Source organism: Nuphar pumila, chromosome 8 (genome assembly GCF_984573655.1).
Source record: "Nuphar pumila chromosome 8, dmNupPumi1.hap1.1, whole genome shotgun sequence".
Classification (NCBI taxonomy): domain Eukaryota; kingdom Viridiplantae; phylum Streptophyta; class Magnoliopsida; order Nymphaeales; family Nymphaeaceae; genus Nuphar; species Nuphar pumila.
Genome location: NC_143256.1, coordinates 71,957,287 through 71,974,794, shown reverse-complemented (window position 1 = coordinate 71,974,794; position 17,508 = coordinate 71,957,287). Strand labels below are relative to the sequence as shown.

General features: G+C 37.1%; 1 pseudogene; it reads right to left on the bottom strand.

Moving 5' to 3' along the window:
• Nucleotides 1-2,152: 2,152 nt before the first annotated feature.
• On the bottom strand, nt 2,153-3,623 carry LOC149829971 (thiosulfate/3-mercaptopyruvate sulfurtransferase 1, mitochondrial pseudogene; annotated as a pseudogene).
• Between the last annotated feature and the right edge of the window lie 13,885 nt (nt 3,624-17,508).

The following is a 17,508-nucleotide window of genomic DNA, read 5'->3' as shown; positions in this document are numbered from 1 at the left end:
TGAGTTTTGAAGATGGATCCAGTGTGGATCCAGTGTTATTTCGTAAAAGATAAAAATACTAAGTTTTTGTCCACACCCTGACTATGGCCATTGATGTGGATCATCAACTTAGGGTTAATTTACCTCTTACGAAATGATGCACGTGCCATTCATGTTTTCATTTGTGAAATTTTGAAATATAAAGGCAAAAAGTATGAAAAACAAGCAATCTATGATGTTTACTATGCTCATTCATTCTATCTAAAACAGGAAATGTAAATTCTCATTAATATCTAGCTATTGCAACACATAAAATCAAATTTACAACTGTGAATAATGAACTTCTCTACATAGTTCCTACAAAACAACTGAGTTAACATAAAAGAAAATTAGAAGAATAATGGCATATATCACATGGATATCTAAAAAGATGTTCATAAACCAAGACATGAATGATGGGAAAGGTGATATATAGGTTTATACATATATATATATATATATATATATATATATATATATATATATATATATATATATATATATATATATATATATATATATATATATATATATATACATGTATATGTTATATATATGGGTATATATATGCATATATATATATATATATATATATATATGAATATATATGATATGAGAAAGAAAATGAGCTAATGAACTGTAGGTAATGGAGCTAGATGAAAGTGGTGGTAAGCTGGAATATGATGATGAAGATGAATTGATAAATACACAAGGTGAATATAAGAAGTGCAAGTGCAGGTATCTACATAAATAGTAACCATAATTGAAATACATTAACATTTCGTTTTCTGTGAACCAGTTCTCATCGTGACAGCCGATTGGCCTTATTCTTGCATACCCACTTCTGAAAGCGGTCACAGCGAGTGCAGCCACCAGTGATGATCAATTCTGAGTATCATCTCAGTAGCTTCCATAGCAGAATAGTATTGCTTGCTTAGCCTCAAATCAATCCGATATTCCCAGCTTTTCCATGTCCTCAACAAAGCCAGAGGTGACATTAATTCTAACATTTATTTCATCCTTGGGGTGCTCAGCCTGAAGTTGTGCAATCAAATCCGTGTTGTCTGGGCCTTGCTTAGGTATGATCTTTATTGTATGGACTGAATTACTTTTGCTAAGTTGTAAGTAGAGATATCTTTGCTGAAAAATGGAGGTGCAGGAGTTTCATGGATATGATGTACTGAACACGCCAGTGATGGAATGGAGCTGAAGCAGCACGGCAAGGTGGTATTGCAGAGGTATGGCTATGGAGAGTTGTATATGTGAAGCCCGTGCCACTGTAAGGTGCAGCTGAGAACATGGGGGGGCGTTACCTACAAGGGCCATGTTGCTACTGAGTGTTCAGCAGAGTGTACAGCAGTGGGGAGTGAATGTATGGTAGTGAACGTAAAGGGTAACAGTAAACATGGCAAAATATATTGCTGACAGGATGCTTGACAGGTGCATTGTTATAACACATACTATATTATCATATGCCAAGCCAAATGACTTCAGCATTATAATAACGAATTGCAACATATCCCCTCTGTTATAGGGCATACCTCTGATTTCATAACCTAATATACATAATCAGATAACATGACAAGCAATCAAAAATAATCATGAGACATATCACGATGCTTTAAGATTCAAGGGTTAACACAGGGTATTTAGGAAATTCAAGGAAAAGGTAGGTCTTACATCAGTATTTCATGATGAAATCATTCAAACCTCCCGGTATATTAGATAAGGTGGTTGCTCAGGGTAGAATTGAAACTAATAGAGGATGTCCATACCTTTGGGGTTTGACTTCAGTTCACTAAAGGTCGAACTCACCTGTGGCTCCTGCATGATAGATCGGTCCTGATTGTCACCTGTAAATCAATGAACATGTCAAATAATAGGTTTTTAACAATGATACACTTTCCCATGGCTTCTCAAATAACTTGATGGCAACCCAGATTCGACTGTCGTCAGAGGGTGGACTACTTGCTTCAGATGACCCATTTCAATTGTATTATTCACAGTAGTGTCTCTAATATCTCTGCATCATAAGAGCTATTGGTCTTCATGTTTTGCAACTGCGAATGGTGAGCCTGGTTCTTGAGATGACATACCGAAATCAGTGAATCCCAATTCAACCTACAGGTTACTGCTAAACTTGCCAGGTCCGATTACTTATGCATGTGAGCCCTGAAGTCAAGAGAACTATAGACAACACGATCACGAGGAAGAACAGAAAATCTCAGTAGAGCCACCCTGCTGCAGTATGAAAACAAGTTGATTTGAGGAAACCACTTGTCTGAAGGAAGTTTGCATCTGTGGATCTTGACTCTCCATCAAGACTCCTAATGATGGAAGACCCAGTGAAGATTCTGGAAGGTGCTGTAGCATGGGGTGGCTTTGCATACTTTGTCTATCATGAAATCTGGTGAACTTGCTGTAACACTTCCAAGAGGCATTATGGCATAGAAGGCTAAATAATCTCCAACAACTAGAGTACATATGACATAGCTCTATTCTGATTACTTGCTACTACAATAAATAACCCGAATTTTGGCAAAGCAGGTTAGTAAATTCTATCAATATCACAAAAAAAAGGAAGGGGATTTAGTGACATCAGTTGGGTAGAGGTAGCATCACCAGCCCCGATATGAAGGTATTTCCAAGCACAACATTCTGGGAAGGAATGCCACAGAAGTGGATACAATCTATCAACTAGCAACACTATCTGGATATTTAGCTTTTCTGTTGTAACACCCCATCAACAATTTTTTTTTTATGACACACACTCCTTGAATTGATGCAAATAATATCAGACAGAGTAAAGTCAAGTGATGATATTACGAATGCTAAAACAAGCAATGAAAAATGAATGCATTGTGATTGAGATGAACGAAACCATGACGAACAAAATGCCATTAAATACTTACGGAAACAGAAAAGCAATGGGAATGAGATCAACAGAGAGAAGTATACTGGATTAAAAGGAAAAGAAAATACATAATATAATGATCATGCAACATGATAAAACATATGGGTGAATGCCAAGATACGAAACATAATGATCTATTTTTTTTTTTTTTTCAATTTTTTTTGTTTAACCTACTCAAGCGTCCAAACTAAATGTGGTTGAAGTCTTGCTTCAAAAGTGGTCAGGACTATTATTTTTCCTTGGCAGACCTTTTCTATTACTTTACTTGCAGCACTAGCCTTGAGAATTGCATCTCCAGAAGCACTAGATCCAACATCACATCCATAAGCACGCCATCTTGACAAAAACCCATACTCTGTCATGACAGAAAGCTCTGAACATGAGCTGCACTGAACATACCCTTCCCATCATAAACAACCAACCCACCCTTATTCTGGATGCCTAGAGCAGAAACAACAACTGCAAAACCTTCATCTGATGGAAGCATGTGTGGCAAATTAGAGTTCAGATATGACATACCATCAACATTAAAGAAAAAAAATGCACCAGGAATATGAGCCATCTTTTATTTCTGTAGTGGATTCCGCTTCTCGTCTGGCATATACCAGGAAGCATCCAACACCTTCAGATCAGGATCTCAGAGATTGTCATGAAGCCAATCCACGACAACAATTGGCTCAGTTGATGTCATGGTTTGGGTGACTTACGAAGCTTTGCATGTTTGTGCCGATCTTTTAAATAAGAAGGGATTGGGGTCTGGTGGGTATATGGGATTGATGATCGGACCAATCTCAATCCGGTGAAGGCGCTTGCCAAAAGGGCAACTGCCATAATTGAAAATTGATACGATGGTGAAGAGTTCCTTTAGAGAATGGAGCAACGATGGGCTTTACCAGCACCACAGAAGGCACATAGCCATGGAGGAGAGAGCGATGATGCAGAACATAATCAGAATGGGTAGAAAAATAATAATTGTAAAAGCTAAAATCCAATGCCAAGGAGTGAACCGATACATTAAAATCAATGTGAATGCTAAAAGAGAAAATCTAGAGCATATTATATTGAATCAAAACGCCCAAACATTACAATGAAGGTAAGAATGTACACAATAGACCACGAAATACAACTGGGAGGATAATCAAGTGCAACCCAAAACAACGAAATCAAGTGTAAATCAGAGATTAAAACACAGAGTAAAAAAAAAGGAAACCGAAATAGTTTACAATGCATATAAGACGATGAAGATAACATAATAAAAATAAAAAAAATAAAAAAAGAAAAATAAAATAAAAGTATGTTGGAATAACACGTTCCTTTGTTGTAGCAGCCGGTGGATCGATCCTGCTATATGCAGGTCGATCACACCTGCGGTGCTTCTTGATGAAACAAAAAAAAAATGAGAGAAACAAAATCAAAGCGTTAAGATGAGGCTTCTGCAAAAAGAAAATCAAAATACAAACTCTAAACCTGCATTAATATGCTATGAAAATAAAAATAATAAAAAAAAAAGAAACTCAAGGATGATAAAGGGGGGGTTCTTACATTACTTGCAGGGGTTTTGAAGAAGAGGAGATCAGGTGAATCCTGAAGAAGGCACCAGAGCAATGGATGTTCTTCGGTGATTCAAGAGGGGCGGCGCTTCTTCTGATGCCTGATGGTGAATCGATTCGCTTCCGTCGATGAGGGGAAAGACCTGGGATTCAGATTGCTGCTGCAGGGATGATCCACCTCTTTCAGCTGCAACGGCAGATGCTTTAGAGTGGTCGACTTCCTTCCGCCAAATAGAAGAAACCCAAGGTAATCAAAGAAGAAGAAAGGGGGAGGAGAAGGTGGAGATGGAAGAAGATCTGATCATATGCATAAGGGTGGAGGGGTGAAAAAGCGGTCCATTGGAAATCCCCTGCGGGCTTCTCTTAAAGGGAGAGAAGGAGGAGGTTCGGTTGAAGATGGATGGCTGGATGAAGGTTGTTGCAGATGGGTGGGTCAGGAAGGCGATCGAGCGGCTGAGCGATGAGAATGGAGAGGGTTAAGGAGGAGCCATGGAGGAGTGCGGCTGAGTGAAAGAGAGGGGCGCTGTCCTCGCCATCTCCTTCTTTACGAAAGGTAAAAAGAAAACCCTAAAAAAAAAAAAACTATTTGCAAAAGGGGTCCCTTGTCATTTCGAAAATTTACAAAGAGGAGGCTCCTTTTCTAAAGGTTTTTGTAAAATGGTTCAAGGTGAGTTTTTCGGTAAAATCTTCAAAAACCACTTACTTTCCTTATAGTTTTTCTTAATTTTTTTTTTTTGGTTTTTTGTATGATTTTTTTATTTTTTTGTATTTTGGGACATACAAAATCTTAAAATGCACGGCAAAACAAGGATTTAAACTAATTTTTTTGTATTTTTGAGAAATATTTACAAAAAGAAGGTTTTCAAGGCTATTTTGAGGAGATTTCTTTAGAAAATGGGTTTGGACCCGAGTTTTGAGAAAATGTTCGAGTTTTTTAAGCTCGAATTGAGAAATACATGTGATGGATCCAAACGGATGTCGGATGGACTATCCGAGCTTATTTAAAACTATTTTTGGTATTTTCTATAATTTTAATTTAAAATTTGAACAAAAGACTCAGATTTGGATCTGGACAATAGATCCAGATCCGAAATCCATTTAAACGTATGAAATGAATTTAATTTCAATAAAACTAGAGAAATGAACTGGAATTTAGATTTAAAATGACTTATTTACTCAAAAAATGATTTTAGGGGCAAAATGGGAATAAGGAAGATTTTGAAAAATTTGGGTTGTTCATAGATGCCCCTCTTTGCTACTAAGCCGGTTGAAAGCCGAGCTTCGTGGCCAAGAAAACACTCCAAATTTTGAAAAATGCCCCAGTCAGCAGATCTGAACTGGGTGTGGAAGAATTTATTTAAAAGACATGGTTTCAGGCTTAATACCTTATCCTGAATGGCCTGGAGGAGACAAAATCTTCGGAAATGATATGACTGGATGATGGAGATGAGGACATCGTGGTGGGATTTTTGGGCGAAGATCCTGAAATGATGAAGGATAAGGATTTAGATCAAGTCTTGTGAGTGAGACAAGATCGGCTTTTGGAACGACTCAGGTTTAGCCTTTAACCTGGATGGGACGAAGATATATCAAAACAACCTGAATGGGAAAAGGGATATATGAGGACTTTGATGGGACACTTATGAGAAAAGGCCTTGTGAGATGAAGCTCAAATGGGATCCCGTCCTGGATGGATATACAAATCATGGATTCCTTGACGGGAAGAACCATGATGGGACTTGGAAGGAAACAACTCGTCGAAACGAGGGAGACTCGTTGAAACGAGATTCAGGTTTAACTCAAACCTGAAAAGGGAAAATACCTCGAGGGGCGAGGTTCAGGCTTTAACCCTTAACCTGAAGGGGACGACCATACGGAATCCTCGAGTGAAGAGACCATGATGGGACCTTCGGAGTTTGGACGAACAAATCCGAAAAGGGGTATGCGAAAAGAGGAAGGAAATGGGGTTCCCTAAAGCTTGAAAAAGGGATGAACTTGGGCGTCTCATTGCTGAGACTAAATCAGCTTTTAAATTTAATGATCTCTCGCAGGAAGTACAGGTTTTGACCCTTAACCTGAGTGGGACCAACCATACGGATTTCTTGAAACCGTGATGGGATAGGAGAGATACTTCGACTAAATGGGGCAACTCTTCTGGAATGTGAGAGATAGTAAGGAGGTGTGAGACAAAATGAAGGATGAATAAGGTGACAGGAAGCGAATCTTTTGATGGGGTGAAAGATGAATAAGGCGAACCTTTTATCGAGGAGATGAATCTATTGACAAGGCAAAAGATAGAAGAGGGCAAATCCTTTGGACAGGAGAAGGTAAAAGCAAAATATGAAGATGGTGATGAAGATGGTAATCCTTTTAGCAAGGAGAAGGTAAAATATGAAGATATGAAGATAGCAATAGTAAGAAAAAGCGAAATGTAAAATATGAAGAAGGCAATCCTTTTTAACAAGGGGAATGTAAAATGTGAAATATGAAGAAGGCAATCCTTTTAACAAGGAGAAGGCAAGTCTCTCGACAAAGCGAAAGACGAGGAAGGCGATCATTTAATCAAGGAGAAAGGCAAATCTTTTGACAACGTAAAAAGACAGGGAAGGCGATCATTTTATTAAGAAGAAGACAAGTCTTTCGACAGAGCGAAAGACGGAGAAGGTGATCCTCTTATCGAGGAGAAGGCAAATCTCTCGACAAAGCGAAAGACGGGGAAGGCAATCCTTTTATCAAGGAGAAGGCAAGTCTCTCAACAAAGTGAAAGACGAAGAAGGCAATCCTTTTATCAAGGAGAAGGCAAGTCTCTCGTCAAAGCGAAAGACGGGGAAGGCAATCCTTTTATCAAGGAGAAGGCAAGTCTCTCGACAAAGCGAAAGACGGAGAAGGCAATAGAAGGAAAATCTCTCGACAAAGCGAAAGACGGAGAAGGCAATCCTTTTATCAAGGAGAAGGCGAGTCTCTCAACAAAGTGAAAGACGGAGAAGGTGATCCTCTTATCGAGGAGAAGGAAAGTCTCTCGACAAAGCGAAAGGCGGGGAAGGCGATCCTTTTATCAAGGAGAAGGCAAGTCTCTCAACAAAGTGAAAGACGGAGAAGGCAATCCTTTTATCAAGGAGAAGGTGAGTCTCTCGACAGAGCGAAAGATGGAGAAGGCGAGTCTCTCGACAAAGCGAAAGACGGGGAAGGCAATCCTTTTATCAAGGAGAAGGCAAGTCTCTCGACAAAGCGAAAGACGGGGAAGGCAACACCAAGATGTATCAAAACAGATGTCAAGTTCTTATTTCTTTATCAAGAAAGCTGGAAAATTTTGTCAAAATGATAAAATTTTCAGTTGCTTCAAGGTAATTTTAAGGTAAGCACTTTTTGGAAGATGTTCCCTTTTCCACCTAGAGTATTACCCCCAACTAGGTTAACTCTATAGAATCCAGGATCAAAGTCAAATTTAGTTGTTGGTCTTCTTCAAGGATGCTATCAATTTCCTTGATATGAAAGGAGAGGAAATATTCTTAGCTTCATAAAAGTAATTAAATGAGAAGATATTGATAGAAGAATTTCACATAGATGAAGAAGATTCTTTGCAGTTTGGGCAGTTTGACATCCTGAGCATTTTCCTATGATGATCTTTTTGCACTCTTTTGAGTCATGGGGCTTTCTTGGGCTTTTACATCATCCTTCATTTTGGAGATGTCCTGACTTTTCTCTCTTTTTCGGGGAAGGGTACATCACAAACTCCTTCATCTTGGAGATGTTCCGATCCTTCATATATCTCAGGGATTATATATGATGGTATTGACTCAAAGGTATTTAGATGATAGCTGGAATCAAATATCTTTTAGGGTTTGTCGGTAGGTCCATCACATCCGCCTTCATCTCGACGGTGATCCAAACTTTCCCTGGAAGGATCCATCACAAACTCCGTCATCTTGGAGATGTTTCAAATCTTCTTTGGCCCCGGGGGTTTACTCGCTTAATTCGCCTTCATCTTGACGACAATTGAGAGATCCTTTTTGCGGATATTTGATTTGCAGCTTAGCTGACTTGGGGAGACATGAACTGGGTAGGTTCTTTTCTAACTGCCCAGGATATTTCCACTGTCTTACTGCCGAAGAATAATCTTTAAGAATGTGCCATAGCTATGATCAATATCAGCTCATTTATGGCTTTTCAGCATTATTGAATGTTTCTTTTACCGGTCATGTCGAAGATCTTTCTTCATCCTCTTGGTTGACCAACAGAAAATTTGAAGTTTGAGCCTTTCTTCACAGAAGTTTCACCCTTTTGGAAGGAATACTAAGGAGATTTGAGAAAATTCTTTATGTAAAAAGTTTGAGATCAACAACTATTTTATGGCAATTTGGCAAGATATTCCTGAAATCCTTGATGATGAAACCTTTGCTTAACATCGAGTTTTGACATGTCAGTGGGATTCTGGGAAAGAATCCAACATGAGGCTGAATTCTGAAGGAAAATGTAAATTTAAAGTTCTGAAGGTAAGCTTGATATAAAACTGGCTTTTGAAGGTAATCCTTTGAAAAGAGTATCAGGACTCGGATTCTACAAGGAAAACAGGGAAACTCGAGTAAAACTCGAATTTTCAAAGGAAAACTGGGAGGTTCGAGTCGGGGCTCGAATCTCGAAGGAAAACTTGGAAGTTCATTTATCGAAGGCAAGAAAACTCGAGATAAAACTTAAATTTTTGAAGGACAGCAGGAAGGTTCGAGTCAGGGCTCAAATCTTAAAGGAAAGCTTGACAATTCATTTATTGAAGGCAAGAAAACTCGAGATAAAACTCAAATCTTCGAAGGAAAGCAGGAAGGTTCGAGTCAGGGCTCGAATCAAAATTTTGAAGATTTATTTACTGAAGGCAAGAAAATTTAAAACTCAAATTTTTGAAGGAAAGTTGGAAAGTTTGGGCCAGGGCCCGAATTTCAAGGGAAACTGGAAAGGTTCAGATTTGTGAAGGAACAGAAGACTTGAGTAAAAACCCAAACCTTCGAAGGAGAACTTGAAAAATTCGAGTCAAGGCTCGAATCTTAAAGGAAAGAGTTGGAAGTTCGAGTCGAAAACTCGAATCTTCAAAGGAGAGTTGATGAGAATGGGTAGAAGAAGGCTGGTAGAATTTAAGGAAACTTGAGGAAAGATTTAAAACTTGAATGACCCGAAGATCGACATTGGATTTAGAGCTCTGATTTTTTATGAAGGGTCAGTGCAAAAGACTGATCCTGAGAGGCTAACTGATCGGTCAGCCAGGCACTAGCATGAGTGCTAGGCTTACCTGTATGAGTACTGAATTCTTCAAAAATGCCCCAGTGTAAGTACTGGGTTTTCTTATGGAGATTTGAAGAAAAAAGGGGACACCGACATTCTTTAAGATACTTGAGATTTGAGCAAGAATGATTGTCGGCGTTTTCAGGATTTTCCCTTATCCTGAAGGGGAAATGGAATAGACATTTGATGAGAAAAAAGGAACGATTCAGGTTTACTCCTTAATCTGAAAGGGAGAAAAATAAAAATGGAGAAGAAGAAAGGAAAGAAATTTTGAAAATTTATTTTGGAAAGGAATTCTCACAGGTAGCATTGTTGCTCCTATGAGGGGTTTCAGGATTATCCTTTTATCCTGATTTTAAGAAAAGTAAAATGAAGGAAAATTGATATAAATCTAGAGAGTCAATAAAGATTGGCAAAACTTGTATTTACGAAAGAATCCTCATAGGTAGCATTGTGGCTCCTACGAGGGGTTTCAGGATTGTCCCTTATCCTGAATGGGAACACCTCGGACAACGAGGGTCAGGTTTATCCCTTAACCTAAGCGGGAAAGATAAGAATAAAGGAAATACCTCATGGGAAAGAGGCATCAGGTTTATCCCTTAACCTGAAAGGGTAAAAAGATTGATAAAATTTAATGGAATTCGAGAAAATATTGATAAACTTGATAAAAACTTGACAAAATTGATATAAACTTGAATAAAATGAATGAAACCGATAAAAATATCAAATTTAACTGAAAATTTATAAGATTTAAGAAAAAGGAGTTTTTCTGATCCTACATGCATATGGGATCTTGAAAGGAAAATGTTCATTTAAGGGATAAATGAGAAATCATTTTAGGGGAAGAAAATCCACCACAAGAAGAATGATCAGCGCAAGATCTGATCCTTTAAATCAAACATGAGAGATCATCATGAGGGTTAATTTTCGAAGGCAATGGTTTTGAAATCTAATTTTGAAGCAAAAGATCGACAATAGATCTGATTTCCAAAAATAACAGTTCGAAATTGATAATAAGATCAATACAAGGGTTGATCCTTTGAAGATAATGTTAAAAACCAACCTTGGAAGATAAGATCAATCACAGGGGTTGATCTTTGAATATAATGATTTAAAACCCAATCCTGGAAGATAAGACCAACACAGGGGTTGATCTTTGAATATATTGATTTAAAACCCATTTTTGGAAGATAAGACCAATGCAATGATTGATCTTTGAATATGATGATTTATAACCCATTTTATAAGATAAGAACAACGCCAGGGTTGATCTTTGAAGAGTTTTGAGATCAATTTTGGGGGATAAGACCAACACAAGAGTTGAACTTTTGAATAAAAAGATTTGAAATCTATTTTGGAAGAGAAGATCAATACAAGGATTGATCTCTGAATATAAAGGTTTTGAAATTCACTTTGAAAGATAAGGGTTGAAAAAATTTGAAATCCATTTTGAAAGATAAGACCAACACAAGGGTTGATCTTTGAAAAGATTTAAAATCCATTTTGAAAGATAAGATCAACACAAGGATTGATCTTTGAATATAAAGGTTTAAAATTCATTTTGGAAGATAAGACCAACACAAGGGTTGATCTTTCAATATAATGGTTTGAAAACCTATTTTTTGAAAACATGATCAACACGAGGGTTGATTTTCAATGCAATGGTTCGAAAACCTATTTTTTCGAAAACATGATCAACACGAGGGTCGACAAAGGTTGGACCAAAGAATATTTGAACTCTTTAGTCATAACAAAGACTTTTTGAAATTTCATGATTTTTGAAAAGCCCTCATAGGTAATATCATTTCTCTCATGAATGATGTCCGGATTAGTCCCGCATTCTGAAAAGAACAGAAATTTAAATGTGATTTTAACAGAAGCTGATGAAGAGATTTTTGAAATATAGATTTTAAAAAGCGAATGCCTTTATGTGGCAGAGGAAGAAAGTATTGTAATTTTAGAGATATAAAGGAAAATTGACATTTCATTAACGAGCAAAACTGATAACAAAGGACTGAAATATTTACAAGCACTTTGACCAAAAGGTCACAAAAGGACTGGGCTGACTGGCCCCCTACAAGATGACTTGGCAAAAAGGGAAAAGGTAGGAGAATTCTGACATCTTCAGTCTTCTGAGTAGCCGGGGAGAGACTTGGTCATGACGGCTAGGTCATCTTCCTCTTCATCTTCAGCAAAGAGACTCTTGTCGACGCAATCCTGAACAATATTTTTGAAGACGAAGCAGTGATCGGTGTCATGCTCCACTGCTCGATGGAACTTGCGGAACTAATTTGTGAATCTTCCCATGACCGTAGGAGGATCCACGACTTTTGGGAGTTTAACCAATCCCTTGGCCAACATGAATTCAAGGGCTTCTTCAAGCGTTTGCTTCAGAGGAGTGAACTCACGGTCATTACTCCAACCTTCGCGTTTTATCTTCTCCTTTTGCGGAAAGTTAGACTGAGACGACTTGTTATTCTGCTTGGAAGACTTCTCCCTTTGAGCTGCGCCATGGTTCTGACCATTTTTGCTGTCATTTCTGTTTCTTCTGCTGTTATCATGATTATTGCCAGAGGTATCAGCTGCATGAGTGAACTGCGCTTTCTTTTTCTGATCTTGGATATTTTTGGCAAGAGGCATGCCCTCGTAAAGCCCACTTTCTATTCCTGCCTCGAGCCATTCGGCTCGCTCAATTAATTTGATAAAGGATTTTGCTGGAGAAGTGGCAATGAGGCTTCTCAGGGGCTGAGAGAAATTACTGAGGATTATTTGCAATGCATGTTCTTCTGGAATGGGAACTTTCATCTTGTTGCAGGTACTTCTCCACCTGTGGATGAACTCTCCTGCTCTTTCAGTCTCATTCTGCTTTAGGTTGTAAAGGTGATTGAGCGTAGGTGAAACCTCAGTATTGAATAGAAAGCCCTCAATGAACAAATTGACTACCTTATCGAACTCTCGTAGTTCGATAGGATTGATGTGATCAGCATACCATCTGGCTGCTACACCCTCCAGACTGCGAGGAAAACAGATGAACAGAGCCCTGTTGTCTTTTCTGAAACGACTGCACTCTACATAAAATGTGGCTAAGTGGGCTTTAGGGTTGCCAGTCCCGTCAAATTTGAGAAACTTGCGGGGAAGATTCTCCAGATTATCATCCCCATCTAGACCATCATAAAAATCTTCGCCGGTGTAGGTCTGTTTGCCCTTACCCTTGGCTTGAATATCCTTAATAGCTCGATTCATCTCCTTCATCTGCTTGCTCATGAGGTCCTCTGCTGGAGCCCCAGACTTGGGCTTGTTGACAGATTCAGGCTCTTCTGCAGCTATTTTTACGGACTGCCTTGGAGGATTCTGCTTGTAGACGATCTGCTCTTCCTCTTCTGACTCTTCCTCGACTGACTCTGATTCCTCAGAAGTAGTGTCTGGCTGCACCTTCTTTTTGATGATTCTGACTTGCTTCTTTACAGGCTTCTTTTTCAGCTTACTTTTAGGAACTGCTTCTTTCAGCTTGGTCTCGGCTTGTTCCGACATCATCCTTGCCATCATCTTTTGGAACATATCATACATAGCGGGGTCGATGTCATCTTTCTTGTTCTGACCCTGTCTTCTGACTGATTTAGGAGAGCTCATCTCTTCCGCCTCACTGTCACTTAGTTGATGATCTGTTTCTTTTCCTGCTCTTGTCGTGACCATTTTTGAAATATCAGAGCTCTCTGTGGAGGAAGAATGGAGGTTTTTAGACCAAAGAAACTTTTTGGAGATATTTTGACAAAGAGGAAGGATTTAGGTTAAAAATTTAATTGTATCCCATTACTAGGGATTGAGTCACCACCAAAATTTGTGACAATTGTGTTGTTTACTCTACGAGGGAGAGTAACCAACTGAAAATATGAAAAGAAAATATTATTTTGAAAAGGATATCTCTTGATGGAAAGAGATTTTTATGAAAATATAAAGAAAAAATATAAAAACAGAAGAAAAATAAAAGAAAAAATAGAATTTTGAAAATGGTAAGGATTTAAAATTTTGAAGAACTTGCAGGCAGGATCAGAAGAACTTGGAAGAATTTTTAGAGGAAGAAGAAGAAGAGAAAGAATAATACACCTGGGTTTTAAAAACAAAGAGGAAATTTTGAAATATATACACAGGGTTTTGGAAAATATAAGGAAGAAGATATATATATATATATATATATATATATATATATATATATATATATCATACAATCACAGATATACAAGCAAGGATACACAAACAGCATTCCCTAAAGCTGACTCTATATGCAATATTTGAAATGGCTGATAGGACCTTAATCCTAACTCTAAGATTTAGATCATCTGATTCCAATCAAGGTATGCCGATATACTCAAGCCGAAGTTCGAAGTACGTGGCATATAAAGTATTTACTCCGGTTCTAAGGTAAAGGCTTCCCAACATCCTTGAGCACCTACCGATATACCTCGGACTATGGCCCTTAGGTACGTGGTAGGGGGGCGCAAACCCAAATAAGTGGTCCAGTTGTTAGGCTCTCTCCCGAACTATGGTTCAGTGAGACAGCCCAGCAACGTGAAGACCGGGACAATATAGGTAGGGATGTTTTCAAAACATGATCAACATGCAGATAAAACCAGAAGGCTCTAATGCAAGTCCTAAAGAGATAGATTTAAATAAAGAGAAGCATACACTTGCATACATTGTTTTGCATTCAATCCCTAGAATTGAGGAGAGTTGTATTTAAGACCTAAGTCTAATGTGAGCATGGATATAATCTCCTCAATATGGTCCTACCAAACCATACTTAGATCCTATATGAAAATGATGTCAGCTTTAGGACAAATTCTAGGCTCCTAAGGTTTGCATGGAAATGTAGCTGACATTTATAGAATAAAGACTTAGGTAATATTAAAGCAAAGCAAAGGCACAATTTGACCAGACGGAGACGGGTCCCATCACGGTCGCCAAAACTGTGATCATCGCAAAATTTTTCCTCTCTCGTTGGTTTCTCTCTCTCCTCCTTCTCTTTCCCTTTTCTAACCTCTATTCTCCTCCTTTTTGAAGGGAGAAGAATAAAAGAAAGAAAGAGAGAAGAGAAAAAAAGAGAAAGAGAGAGAAGAGAAACTCTTTTGCGCGGTTTTCACTTGACCTTTATTTGAAAACATTTAGAAAATTACTCGCCTCCGTTTTGAAAATTCGCGAAAAAAATGGAGAGACGGGATTCGCTCGTCGGTACGAGGTTCGACCGTTCCTGGTGCCTTTACCAGGGGTAATCAAACCAAGGATCGAATCTATGCCTTTTGCTTTTGCCTAAATATAATCTAAGAATTTATTTTAACTCTAAATGCACAAAGAATCATGCTTGTGCAATGCAAAAATGTATGCTCTTTTGAAAATTGATTTAGAAATTTCCAAGTATTCTTAGATGAACTTGGTAAAGGAGTGAAGAAAATTGATTTAATCTAACTTATAACTTGAGATAGATCAGAGGAGTCCTAAGTTTTTGAAGTAAATCAGGATTGGAAGAATAAATGAGAAAGAATGGCTTGAAGCTTTGAAATGAAGTTTCAAAGTCAAAAATGGACTTTTAATTTAAATTTGAATTTTAGGAAGGGAAACGAATACTTGAGAGGGAATTGAATTTGGATTTCTGAAGTTTTGAAATTTGGAATAGATTGAGGAACTCAAATAGTATTTAAGTATAGAAATTAATTTAGGGAGTTCAGATGAGATCTGAAAATGGAATTGGATTTGAAATCTAGAATCGGGGATGGAGTTGGATCTAAAGATGGATTTAAGATCTGAGATCTGAGATCCGAGATAAAGTTAGATTCTGGATCCTAAGATGGATTTGGATCAGAAGTCTAAGATCCAACATGTGATTGAGTTCCGGATCCTAAAATGGAACTGGATCCGAAGTATGAGATCCAATGTAGAGTTGGATTCTGGGTCCTAAAGGGGATTTGGATCTAAAGTCTAAGATCTGATGTAGAGTTGGATTCTGGATCCTAAAGGGGATTTGGATCTAAAGTCTAAGATCCGATGTAGAGTTGGACTCTGGATCCTAGAATGGAAAATTGTATCTTAAATCTAAGATCCAAAGTGAAATTGATTCTGGATCCTATAAGTAAATTGGATCTAAAGTCTGAGATCCAATATGAGTGTTGAATTTTGGATCTTAAAATGGATTCGAAGTTAAATTCAGAAGAGGAATCAAGAATTTCTAAGTCTGATTTGAATTTGGGAAAAAGGAATTTTAGACATTGAATTTGGAATATACAGATGAATCCCAAAGTCAATTTAGACCTGGGATTTGAAGCTTGAAATGAATCAAGAATCTCAAAGTTAAATTGAACTTTGAGTTTGATTGGAGCTTTTGAAAATGAATTTGAAATTTCAAAATAAAATTGAACTTTTGAAAATGAATTTGAATTGGAAATTTTGAATATGAAATGAAATTGAAATCTCAAAGTTAAATTGGACTCTGAGATGGAAAATGAAATGGAATTTGAAAAAGATGAATAGGATTTGAGATTGTTTGAAGAAAATATTTACATCACTTGGAGCTTTGAAAAAGTAATTTTGAAGATATGAGGCAATTCTATCCTAAATGATGAATGAATTAAAAGAATTTTGAAATTGGATTTTGAAAAGCTATTCCATTCTTTAAATGAATTAAAATAAGATTGAAGATATAATGCATCCTTGACTATGGTCATTGGATGTATTATATAATAATCTATATTTAAATTCAGGTGAAGAATAAAATACATTTGGTGCTTTTATAGAATTTAAAATGAAATGAACTCTCAATATACCCTGACTATGGCCATTGGTATATATTTTGAGTCAATTTTAAGTTAAATTCTAATAAAAGAGGAAAATATTTAAGGAAACATGATGAGTTTTGAAGATGGATCCAGTGTGGATCCAGTGTTATTTCGTAAAAGATAAAAATACTAAGTTTTTGTCCACACCCTGACTATGGCCATTGATGTGGATCATCAACTTAGGGTTAATTTACCTCTTACGAAATGATGCACGTGCCATTCATGTTTTCATTTGTGAAATTTTGAAATATAAAGGCAAAAAGTATGAAAAACAAGCAATCTATGATGTTTACTATGCTCATTCATTCTATCTAAAACAGGAAATGTAAATTCTCATTAATATCTAGCTATTGCAACACATAAAATCAAATTTACAACTCCGAATAATGACCTTCTCTACATAGTTCCTACAAAACAACTGAGTTAACATAAAAGAAAATTAGAAGAATAATGGCATATATCACATGGATATCTAAAAAGATGTTCATAAACCAAGACATGAATGATGGGAAAGGTGATATATAGGTTTATACATATATATATATATATATATATATATACATGTATATGTTATATATATGGGTATATATATGCATATATATATATATATATATATATATATATATATATATATATATATATATATATATATATATATGAATATATATGATATGAGAAAGAAAATGAGCTAATGAACTGTAGGTAATGGAGCTAGATGAAAGTGGTGGTAAGCTGGAATATGATGATGAAGATGAATTGATAAATACACAAGGTGAATATAAGAAGTGCAAGTGCAGGTATCTACATAAATAGTAACCATAATTGAAATACATTAACATTTCGTTTTCTGTGAACCAGTTCTCATCGTGACAGCCGATTGGCCTTATTCTTGCATACCCACTTCTGAAAGCGGTCACAGCGAGTGCAGCCA